The following is a 12,712-nucleotide window of genomic DNA, read 5'->3' as shown; positions in this document are numbered from 1 at the left end:
ATTTTTTGCATAATGAAACTAAGGTTTATAGAGAGGAGAAGCAAACTCTCTCAAGATCTAAATAGCTAGAAATGGTGGAGCTGGTATCTAAACAAGCTCTACATGATATGCTCTTCTTATCTATCACTGATGTGTGGATGACTGACATTTAAATTCTAACTCTATGAGTGAAACACTTATGATCGTGTCTCATACCATGTAGGTACTCTCAAAGGTTGCTTTCCTTCTTTCTCTTGTCCACTCAGATATGTGCCCTAGTACTATATCTTTGACAGTCTATAAGTCAGATCTAATTGACTGTTCCTTTATTTAAAAATTCAGTAATCTGATACCAAAACCACTATTCCTATCCCTTTCCAGCCCAGATTGCTCTTCTTCTCACTTTCCTGATTTTTTCCATTGCAAGTTTTATTCACCTTGTCCTATGGGAAAGCTTATACTGCTTCCTTGGTTTGACCATCCTATGCCAGTTCAATGAAAGTGTAGATTTTGGAGCTTCTCTCTTTCTCTCTCTCTCTCTCTCTCTCTCTCTCTCTCTCTCTCTCTCTCTCTCACACACACACACACACACACACACACACACACACACTCCTCAGTTCATCTCATATATTATTCTTAGATTAATGGTTCCAAAAATACCTTTTTAACTATTTATCGTCTTGCTTATTTTCCATATTAATATGTGTCTAACACACAAAATTCACTGAATTATCAGTGCTTAATATATATCAAATTATATATTAAACTGTATGTATCAAATTACCATTATTTCATAGATAACTTGCCACAGAACTCAGTTTTGAATGGAAGAAACTCTCTTAATTCATATGACACTTATAGCCCAGCTGAAAAGAAAAAAATATATACAGTGACCACAAACAGGTATCAAAAAGAATATAATAATGTTGGCTCAGAAAAATAAGATTTTCATGTCATTTGATATTGAATACTACAGTTGTTGAAAGTGAAAAGATCTGCTGGGAATATCCCTCCTCCCCAATAAGACCAATCTCTAAATTTAAAATAAAATGTGTGCTTTGAATAAGTAAACCCAATTTGTATGACCACATTGATTTTATATATTTTTATGTGAACTCTGAGTTATCATAAGACTTAATTATGGCCTCTTAAGTGTACGTTAGATGTAAATATGATAATTAAAAACATAAAAGTAATAAGAGAAAATAAATGTGACTTTATAATACTAAATAGAGATATATGAAGTTTCTTATTATAAAACACAAGGAACGAAATAAAAATCCAAATAGCTAATTTAGAGAAAATATTCATTTCATAAATGGTAAGAATTTAATAGCTTTCCAAGGAAAGAATTTTTATAAATCAACTAGTGGCCTGGTGCATGAAATTCATTCATGGAGTGGGGGGGGGGGGGGGATGATCCCTCTTTCCAGACTGCACCCTCTCCAATAGGGGACCCTTTGGAGGATGTCCGACTGCCAGTTTATACATCCTTCTTGCAATCTGGAACCACTGGCTCCTAACCGCTCACCTGCCTGCCTGCCTGATTGCCCCTAACTGCCTCTGCCTGCCTGCCTGATCGCCCCTAACTGCCCTCTCCTACTGACCTTTTTTTGCCCCCAACTGCCTCTGCCTGCCTGATCTCACCCCCAACTGCCATCCCCAGCCAGCCTGATCTCATCCCCAAATGCCCACCCCTGCCAGCCTGATCTCACCCCCAACTACCCTCCTCTGCCTGCCAATTTGGTTCTGATTGGTTGGTTTCTATGCCAGTCAGTCAGCATCAAAAGCTCTGCCTCCTATGCAGCCATTGGCTCCTCACAATTGACCCAGATTTGGTTCTGATTGGTCAGTTTCTATGCCAATCAGTGTCAAAAGCTCTGCCTCCTCGGCAACCATTAGCTCCTCACACTTCACCCAGATTTGGTTCTGATTGATCGGTTTTTATGCCAGTCAGTGTCTCTGGGCCTATCAATAAGGACTGATCAGAAAGGTGGGGCTGATCAGCAGCCCCAGTAGAGACCTGGTGAGAAATGGAGGTGTGGCTACTGGTCAGACTGGGAAAGAAAAAGAGAGACAAGTGCTAATCAAAAGCTGCCACAGAGGCAATGGATCACTTCCTGCTTCTCTCATCAAGCCTCTCTCTGACCCTGATTCTCAGCCTCCCTCAGCAGTCAGTGCTGGGGCACCATTCCTGCAGCAGAAGCAGTCAGCAGCAACCCAGCAACTGTAGGACTGACTTCGGGTTGGTCAAGCCTTGGTCATTTTGACCCAAGGTTTTTATATATTAGGATACGAAAAATATGAAACTACTGATAGTTTGAGTAAAGAACAAGGCAGCAATTACAAAGTAAGAAGTAGCAATAACCAATAAAGATGTTTTTAAAAGGTAACTTACTAAAAATATAAATGCAAAAGATGAGAATTAGATATCATTTCTTACCTAGCAGATTAACAAAGATTTTTAAAATGAAATATCAAGAATAGACATATACACCCCTGCTTATGGTAATAAACATTGGTGCAGCTTTATTCAGGAGCAATTGGAATATATAAGATACACACACACACACACACACACACACACACACACACACACGTCTCCCAAAGAAAGGGCTTTACATGAAAATAACCCAGTATGGTTGGAGAGATTTCCATGATGGCGGCTTCCATTTCGGGCTACACTTTCAGGGCTGTGTGTTTCCACAGTGCCAACAGCAATGATGATCACGAAGGATTTTTGCTGGGAGAAGTGAGACAAAAGGGAAACCTTTAGCATCAGTGACTCCCGAATCAGGAACACAGTTTCTGCAAGTCATTGAAACCCATAACCATCAGCCTTGTTCAAAGTTTTTTAGTTTTTATGATTATGCAAGCAAAGTTAACAAAGAGAGTTTGAACAGGATTCTTAAAGATCAGAGAAAGAAAGTGATCAGGTGGTATAGATTCCCGAGGAATACACAGCAGCAGATGTCATACAGGGGGCAGGTCCTTCACAAGCAGCTCACCAGCATATTTGGGGTGCCTGACTGCATCTTCCTCCTCTTCAGCTTCATCTCCACCACCAGCAATTCCATGCATGCTCTAAATGTCCTTTTCAGACCAAACCAAAGGTATAATCAAAGGATCTCCCTTGCTATTCCCAACCTGGGCAACACCAGCCAGCAAGAGTATAAAGTGTCTTCAGTACCACACACACCTCAGAGTTATACCAAAGTCATGGCACTGTCTTCTTTGACAAGCATGGAGTCATGAAGGACATCAGGACCATCCATCAGGTTTACAACACGCTGCAGAGGAAGGTGCAGGCAGTGTGTGCAGATGTAGAAAAGAGTGAGTGGTTGAATTTTGTGAGGTGGAGGTGAACAAATTAAGAAGAAGACAAACCACTCGGAGGAAAAATGAAAAAAAAAAAAAAAAGCAAGAAGGCTGCAGCAGGCGATGGTCAGCAGACAGGTCCCACCTGAGAGTCTGGAGCCGGCGCTCCGCCCTCAGATACCATACCCGGTCTTGCAGCTGATGGTGGAAGTACATTAGCAGATGCCAAGGTCTCTGATCCCCCACCTTCTTATTCAGATTTTCACCCAAACAATCAAGAAAGTACTTTGAGCCATTCTTACGTGGAAACAGGTGTCTTTATGCCTCGACCTCAAGCCATGGGTTCCTCTAGCTTTGCCCCAAAAGTGCCGGACTGAAGTACCTCGAAGGTGGAGCGGGCCTTTCTCCTTCACAGAGAGCCACTGGGGACAGCATGGAGTGGTCAGACGGCACTGGTTATAAAAATCTGACTGAAATCTGATTGACCTGACAGAGCCCTCCAGTAGCGAATACTCATACTTAAGGGATTCTTGGTCCATGACACATCCCGCAGGGAGCTCCAGGAATGCTCAGACTTCCCAGATTTAGCTACACAGAATAAACTCCACTCAGCACTATTTTATTAATCACTATTGAGAGAAAATAGTTTTTTGAGGACTTAATCTAGTGGGAGAACTGCTTTCTCAGACCCCTCGGCACCCAAAAGTATCCTAGGCACAGCACTGGCAGGGCCTCGCAGACCCTGTGGGCAGGTGTCAGGACAGAATCATTAAGATAATCAAGTTGTCCTAATTCTGGTGCCATTCATGGTTATCCTGGTAAATTGAGGCAGAGAAACTTGTCAACATAGTTTCTGTTCTTTAAAATAAATTGGAAATCAGAGACTAAGCACAGTTAGTCTATAAATGTTCCGTAAATCAAAACTTACCTCTTGCACTATCTTGTCTTGAAATTTACCTTTTCAAAGGGAAATGAGTTTAGCAGCAGCCTTCAAAGAACCTTCTTTCTGTGATGGGCCAAATTCATCTTTACCAGAAAGATGAATTTGGCTCATCATAGAAAGATTTTAATAATTCCAAGAAGCCTGATTGGACCAGACCAGATGTGCCTTCTCTTGTCTGCATGACTTTGTAAGATCAAAAGAGAGGGGTTTGTTTTAACTGTTTTCTACTAGCCTGATACGTGTTGTCACTTAAAATGGTTGCCTTTAAAAACATGTAGAAGTACTAATCATCCAAATAAGTATGTCATAAAATAAACTCCTTATCTTTTGTGGGGGAAAAATAATAATAACTCAGTACTTCTACATACAGGAATGTATCCTAAATAAATACTTGGACAACTACCTAAAGATGTATGTAAAAGTTAACCAATAGGAAATGACTTAAGTAAACTCATTAGGGGATGCTGTTTAGCCAGTTAAAATGTTGTGGATCTATATTTACAAGTGAATGAGCATTAACAATTATAGTGGGATTTTTAAAGCTGTTTTTAGAAGCTTTGGTTAGATATGATGTTTTCATTTTGTCACACAAAAAAAGAAAAAGAAGGTAGGGAAGGTGGGGGTAAGGAGGAGAGATCAACCAAAGGACTTACATGCATGCATATAAGCCTAACCAATGGGCACGAACACCAAGGAGGTGAGGGCCTGAGTGCGGAGAGGATGGGGGGGTTAATGGAGGGATGAGGACATATCTAATACCTTAATCAATAAAGAAATTTTTAAAAAGAAAAAGAAAGAAATATACATGTTCATTGACATGGTGGGGATGTCTACAATAGCATACACTGGTGGTATTGAAGATATTTGTATCTCAGTAATAATTGCAGTAATTTGATTTTTAAAACATTTTTCTTTTTCATGTCTGCTTTTTTAATCTCCTAAACTTTCTCTTAAATTCTAAAATCAGAGCCAATTCTGCTGCTCCTTTTTTTTTATTACTTTTCACTGAGCTGTCTTTACTCCTCATGTAGACAGTCAGTTCTCTGAGGGCGGGATTGTGTCTTTTGCATCTCAGCATCCCTCTAGTGCTAGGGAGGTACTGGGCTTATGATGCTGAAAAAATAGTTGTTTTGTGAATGAACGTGTCATTATTGGTTCAAAATTGGTTACTATTATTAGGTATAAACCTGACACTACAGGTACTTTTGAGAGTTCAAAATATCATGCAGGTTCAACAGGAACTGATAAGATGACACAGGTTGGATAAGCTGCAGAAACAGGTGGGGAATAATAGCGATTTAAATGCAGTCTGTAGAAAAGCTTTTTTGTTTGTGGATGACCCACATCCTGCATGGTTCAGGGTTCAGGATCTGGAGAAGGGGCTGCACACAAATGAAAGAGACAAGATAAGAAATAATAATTTGGGAATATTGGGGGCCAGGCGGGCAAACCCAATTCAAGGGGAAGGACTTCCACTGGTGCTCAGGCCTCGTCAACCTTTCATTCAATTTTGGATCCACATCTAGTCCTTAGTCAGGTGGGTAACTGGGGTAACAGACAGACTATCCTAAAGGTCAGTAAATATTAGAAAGATTTACTCTAAGACAATTTGGTCAGAAAATAGCTTGAGCCCCCATTGCCTGGACTAAGTAATCGGTGCATAGCTCTGACCTTTGCTATGGGTTCAAGGGCCACCAGTGCTCCCGGATCCTTGTTTACACTTCTCTGATAGTGAAGACAATCAGTGGCTTCCTGCATTGTTTGGTCAGGACTACAGTTCCAAATTAAAAACAAAAAAAACAAACAAACAAAAACCCACTAATGTAACTTTGGAACCACATCCCAGCTTATCACTTGAGGTAGCACAAGTATTTCTAGGTGAGTCACACCTAACTGTGACTGATGATCATTTATTTTGTGAGATGGTTTTCTTGTTAGGTTGAACTATTAAAATGTGGGTATTTATTTACAAATTAGAGACCCACTGCACAAAATTTATGCATGGGCAGGGTCCCTAGGGGCTGCTGGCTGTCGGCCAGAAACTCCCTTCCCCTGGCTGCCTGCTGCTGCCACCTGCCAGCCGGCCAGGCCAGGGGAAGGAGCCGTGGGCAGTTGGCCAGACAGACTTCATCCCCCCCAAAACTCCATTAAACTCCCCGTCAAACTTCCAGTTGAGGGGACAATTTGCATATTAGGCTTTTATTATATAGGATTGTTGGTTGAGAGAAGAGGAGGAATGGTCAAGCAGTACTTGACTGGTTTTTACCTTTTTCCTAATGCTGAGATTTTCTAAGCTGGAAAGAAAATTAGTTGTCATTTATTTTTCTGGGTCCCAGTCACGTTCATTGACTTTCCCAGGGTTTCACAGCTCATTGGTGGATGGATGCAGCACCCGAATGAATGCCGGCATCCCGAAACGTGAAGATTTAGCTTGGCCAGAAGTTCGGTGAAAGGCACTGAGCTTTTTTTTCTTTTTTGTAATGAGCAGAATCTGCATTCCGTTTTCAGATTGGAACTGGGAGAAAGCGGGAAGCCTGTCTGCTTCCGCATGACACAAACGGGAGTTGTATACTCTGGAAATGAGTCGCCGTCCAATCCTTCTCACTTTAGCCAATTGCTCTTTTCCTGGAGATGGCTGTGGTTGTTGGGAACCAAGAACCTACAAGTTTATGTGTTCATTTATTCACTCACCACAAATAATTAATTCATTCATTAATCCACTCATGCATTTATTTATTTTTTAACAAATATATACATATCAAATACTTGCTAACTGCAAGGCATTCTTCTAGGGACTTAGGATATATCAGTGAACAAAACTGAAGAAAGCCCTGACTTTCGTACAGCTTACATTCTTGAAACAGGCCACAAACAATAAATTGACTATGCAAGAGCACTATAGAGAATGCTGAAAGCTAAAAGTTTCTGGAAGAGCAGGGCAGTGTTAATGGGAATACAGGTAGGATGGCAGCGGGAAGTACAGTGGCCAGACAGGCCTGTGGAATTAACCTGAGAAAAGGCATTCCATCCAGTCCTGGTGTGTTTACCTGGAGCTGCAATGAGGCCAGTGTGACTGGAAGATGTGGGAGATGAGACCTGAGGCTAGATCATGCAGGGCCTTAAGGCCATTGTAAAGACATCAGCTTTTCCTCTGGGAGGTGGGGGGAAAGGGAGTATGGGAAGGGGTGCTTTTGAAGGTGGAGGGGTGTGATCTGATCTACAGAGTTAAGGGGTCCCTCTGGTGGCTGGGTCCAGACTAGAATGAATGGGCACCTCCACCACCAGTAGAAGCAGGACCAGTTAGGAGACTGTTTTAGCAATCCCCTTCCTGAAGTTGCCAAAAGGCCATCAGTGAGTTCTGTTCACTTCCAAAACCAGGTCACATGGAGAAGAACCCTCCTTTCACATTTTGTTTTTCTACCTGTAATTAGATGCAGGTGGCAAAATGAGGCAGTAATATGTCCAACATCTGCTTGGAAGACAGAGGACCCAGCATTTGTCAAATTTGTGCGTGTGCATAGGGTTGTTCTGACCATCCCCACTAGCTTCTGTGTCCCTGGGAATAAAAATACACAGGTATGAAATGCCTCATGAGGGCAAGAACATCATTTCTTTTCTAATTATTCTTCTGTTTAATGACAAACTAAGGAGACACTTGGAAAAGTAAAGGCAAAACAGAAACATAATTGGGAAAGTTATAGCAGATTACAATATTGGTGGGAACTTGGTTACAGAATATAATAGTGTATATTAATTCCAAGGCCTCTGTCTCACTGCGTTTGGGCCATTTTGTGTTAATAATAACAATGGCTGGTCAAATTTGTCATCTGCTTATCATGTGCGGAAGTGCTACATTCGTTTGCATTGTTTATTATTTCATTAGATTTTTACAACCATTGTACAAATTAGATATTATCATTGTCCCTACTTTACAGATGAGGAAATTAGGCTCAGAGGAGTTGAGAAACTTGCCCAAATTCAGCTAGTGTGATAAATCCGGTTTCCCCTGAACTCTACGCTCTTCTTTTCATTGTAAAAAAGTAATTTCCATCTCAAATGTTGGTGTTGCAAATGGGATTGAATAAGTTCATTTCAACTTCACCTTTCATATCCGTTTATCAGTTTCTCCAACTTTCAAAGCTGCTCATAAGGCTGGTAAGAAATACACTTTGAAAAATACATTATACCTTTTGGGGATGTTTTAGCAGACAATAGCAAAGGTCACAGATAGCTGACTCTTTAGGCTAATGGCTTTCTGTTAGAATTACATTTATGTAAAATATTACTATGGATTATATAGAGACACAGCCTGTCACCACCCAAAGAGCAGCACTTCCTCAAATGTATCCCCAGTGGTCATTCCATAGGAAATATTTCCCAGCTACCTTTTTGTCTGCTGTGGCTGGAAGACAGAGGTTTGCCCATAACCCACCAGCCAATACATGGACAGTTTCAGGTGTCTGATTGAATTATAATCGGTGCGAATTCTATCAGTCTTGTCGTAGAGATAAACTCTTGTTTGGTACCAGCTCTTTGTGGAAATACAACTGCTTCTGATAATGGCCAAGTAATTCTCCCTTATCAACTGCTTAGGGCCTGATCCGGAAATCAAAAAAGAGAGCTCTTTCAATAAAGATTCCCATCTCTGGGAAACAAGGCGAGCTCTGATACACGGCACTGCCGGCTCATTCTCTGCGCTCGCTCGGGGATGGGAGGCTCACCATGCCGCTGCAGGCCATTCAGACACCGGGAGTGAGTGGGAAAGTCTGTCTAGTAAACATAATTTCTGATTTCTGTAACATTAGAAAATGAAATCGCATGTGATTTGTTGTCTCTTTTGATAGCCACCACAGGGCTAGACTCTGTTGTAAAAGGAAATAAATTTCTGATTAGCTTTCCAAATGTAGTATGGTCGAGTAAAATAGATTGTTGTATTGAAATGACTCTGTAAGTCATTCATTAGATTGTAACAGTGTCGGCTTGCAGAGCTAAGACATTAGACTGTATGCATTTTAGGGACAAACTTTCTAGCAGGTAGCTGGAACCCTGCCTGGAATCTGGGACCTGGGTTCAAACCTGGCATTTGGGTCTGTGGCATTTATTTCCTTCCTTATAAAAGTGGTAACTTTGGGCCTGGCTGGTGTTGCTCAGTGGTTGAGTGTTGACCCCTGAACCAGGAGCTCACAGTTCAATTCCTGGTCAGGGCACATGCCCAGATTGCAGGCTCGATCCCCAGTAGGGGGTGTGCAGGAGGCAGCCAATCGGTGATTCTCTCTCATCACAGATGTGTCTATCTTTTTCTCCCTCTCCCTTCCTCTCTCTAAAATCAATAAAAGCATATATTTTTTAAAAAGTGGAAACTTTGGACTAAGTCTGAGTCTTTAAACTGGCAACCTGGAGGCTAAATGCTGTCCAGGTAAATATGTTTAGCTTGGTTTACATAAGGTGATGTTTGTGCAAATATGCCAACATTAGAAAAAAATGAGTAGTTTCACACAAAAGTCTCTATTCCTTTAAAAGATCTTGAAAAATCAAATGATCTTTTTAAAAAATTAAGCTGAAACTAGTTTGGCTCAGTGGATAGAGCATCGGCCTGTGGACTGAGAGGTCCCAGGTTCAATTCTGGTCAAGGGCATGTACCTTGGTTGTGGGCACATCCCCTGTAGGGAGTGTGCAGAAGGAAGTTGATTGATGATTCTCTCTCATTGATGTTTCTAACTTCCTATCCCTCTCCCTTCCTCTCTGTAAAAAAAAAAAAATAATAAAAATAAAAAAAATTAATAAAACATATTTTAAAAAATAAAAATATTAAAATTAAAAAATTAAAAATATTGGGCCTAAGATCCTCAATAGCAGCAGTATGGTAGAGCCATTTGGCAGTTGAGTAGAAGGCACGTGCCACTCCAGTTCACACCAGGGCCCCATCGCTCCCTGTTGCCTGGCATGCATGCTCAACTTCATGCATTTGCATTATTCATCCATGCCCTGTACAAGGTCAGATGGGAATGAGATACTGAAATGAACTAAGACATGATGTCATTCAACTACCCAATGAGGGGAACTTTCTGGAATATGCAGTGATGTTGGCCACAGCCCCTGGAACTAAGTCTATAATAGTTTGAATTACGTTGCTGTAGCACCTTGGCTTGGCAAAAATCATGTCCACCAACATTTTGGTTGTTTTAAGATTTAAATGTAAAATGTTGCAGATATGACAATTAAGAATTCAACCACCTGTTGCTGAGTCTTTTGAACAGCTAATTAAAATTTCTCTTTTCTATGCATCAGAAATGAGTCTTTCATCTGGGCGGGGGGTGAGGGACTGTTGTTTGAATCAGTATCCGTCACTTTTATAATAAAACATGCCTTTCCTTCATGTGTAAAAGCTAGGTCACTTGCCTGGAGAAGTGATTGAATCTTACTATTGGTGAGCAGAACATTTTAGAAGGCTTACCTTGGTAAATATAGGATTTCCTAAATACAAGAAGGTTGAGTATAAACAGTCTCCCAGACTCAGAGCTGCCCCACTGCATGACCAGTAGAGACAAACTATGTTACTTAGATACAGACACAGATCTAGAACTATGCTTAATTTAATACTTTGCCACTGGACTTGAGTTCAGCTTTTATAGAGTCATTTTTTTTTTAATTAATGGGTTATTCTGTGACAAGAATGTGAAAATGATTTCTTCTTTTATCCTAATGAATTTCATTTGAACTGTAATTAAACTGCTTTTCACCTAAAAGGAAGACCTTACGGATATCCAAAGTTATTCTGCTAATAGTCTGTCTATACAACCCTCTTCATTTTCTAGATTAATTTTGAGTCCAAGTCTACGGTCTTATTTACTATATTGTGCTTCTCAAAATCCTCAGCAACCAAGTTGCTTAGTCCTAAATTCTCTAAGGCCAGCATATTTTCCCTTTTTCTATTTTTAACTCGTCTGAAAAACTTGCTCCCTCATTCCCACCTCAAATTCTTCTATTTGAGTGTAACACATTGTGAGACCAACTTGTAAATTTCTTACAGTCTCTAGTTAGTTTCTATGATTCAGTTGGTGGCCCAGATGGACATGTAATGATTTTCACCTAACAGGAAAATTCTCTAGACTACTATCTTGTACGCCTACTGACAAATTTGGCACCAAATACCAAACACATGAAGTAGCGAACTTCCCTCATTCCTTGAATGCTGCCATGCTGACTCTGAGGTGGATATCTCCTTAGATATGGGTGTCTCGAAAGCATTCCCAGGGACCTGTGTTTTGGTTTGCCTTCTGGTTGCTAAAAATACCAGTTGGCTCAGTATATTCAAAATGCCATGATCATTCTTAAGATACAAATCTGTTCAGCCTCCAGAACACTTATCGACCAAATTTGGGACTTCATATCCTTGGTACTCTTTTTTTTTTTTTTTTTTTTTTTTTTTTTAATCTTTGGGAGACTTAGAATATCTAGTTTAAGCTTTCTCTTTTCAAGTCTAAAAATATAATCCAGGAGCCAAAGGAGTTTGGGTTGTTCCACACCCTGCCCCACCCCAAGACATGCTGGTTTAAAAATGAATGCAAAAAGCTGTTTAGGTTGCTTTTCCAAATTTGAAATTCCCAACAGTGTTATTTTATGTGTATGTTAGTTGATTGAAATGATAAATGTATACCTACCAATTTTGGTACTTTTTTATACACATATTCTATGTTGTTAGACTTAAACTACCTTTAGTGAATGAAGCTCATTGTTTAACAAAGTACTGAGTTTGGGTTTTGTTTACACCTTCATAAATCATGCACATGAGCTCTGTGGCTATTTCCAGCCACACATAATAAAAATATCCTATGCCTTGCTGATGTTTCTGGACCTTCAAGGTCAATAGGCTGATCCTTTGCAGAGTTGTGAATTCTTGGAAGTTTATCTTTCCTATCCTTTCCTTAGGGTGCTTCTTCAATATCTTGGTGCAAATTTCTCTCATTTTAGGCAGACCCTCATCTTCCTTTGCCCTCCTCTTCTTCATCCCGCCTCCTGCCCCTCCTTTTACTATAAAAGAGAAGGGGTCTGTTAGCAGTCATTTATTCTCCTAGATGGCATTTGGGAGGAATGAGTTCCTGTCAAGGTAATTCTGAGCTAGTGCCTCCAGTTTTAAAATTGCTTAAATCTTTATTTCTTGTTATAGGAACTTAAAAGAAATTAATTAGCAAGTGAGTGAATACTGGAGGGACCCTAGAAATCATCCAGAATCTCTCAGGCTGGGTGAGGAGGTGAACTCAGGGGCTCAGACAGTGTTTCTGAAACTCCTTCTGGGATCAGCTAGGGCCGAAGGCCCTTTCCTTAAATATTGTCTTGGAGGGAAAAGCACAGGAGGGCACAGTAAGCATCCCTTCCCCCACAACCTTTACAAGAAAATATCTTGCTCCTCAAAAATATAAGACAACTGACAAAAATATGTGAAAAGCAGCCATACAAATGGTGTTAGAACTG

The 12,712-nt window shown here is 40.5% G+C and overlaps 1 protein-coding gene and 1 pseudogene across 10 annotated transcripts in view; both read left to right on the top strand.

Annotated features, from left to right (window-relative positions):
- TNIK (TRAF2 and NCK interacting kinase) overlaps positions 1-12,712 on the top strand; it is a 340,325-nt gene that overhangs the window by 198,869 nt on the left and 128,744 nt on the right. The window lies entirely within an intron of this gene.
- Positions 2,321-4,186, top strand: LOC118724798 (annotated as a pseudogene).

Source organism: Pipistrellus kuhlii, unplaced genomic scaffold (genome assembly GCF_014108245.1).
Source record: "Pipistrellus kuhlii isolate mPipKuh1 unplaced genomic scaffold, mPipKuh1.p scaffold_m20_p_2, whole genome shotgun sequence".
Lineage (NCBI taxonomy): Eukaryota > Metazoa > Chordata > Mammalia > Chiroptera > Vespertilionidae > Pipistrellus > Pipistrellus kuhlii.
Note: the sequence above shows the minus strand (reverse complement) of the source record. Positions and strands in the feature narration are given on the sequence as shown.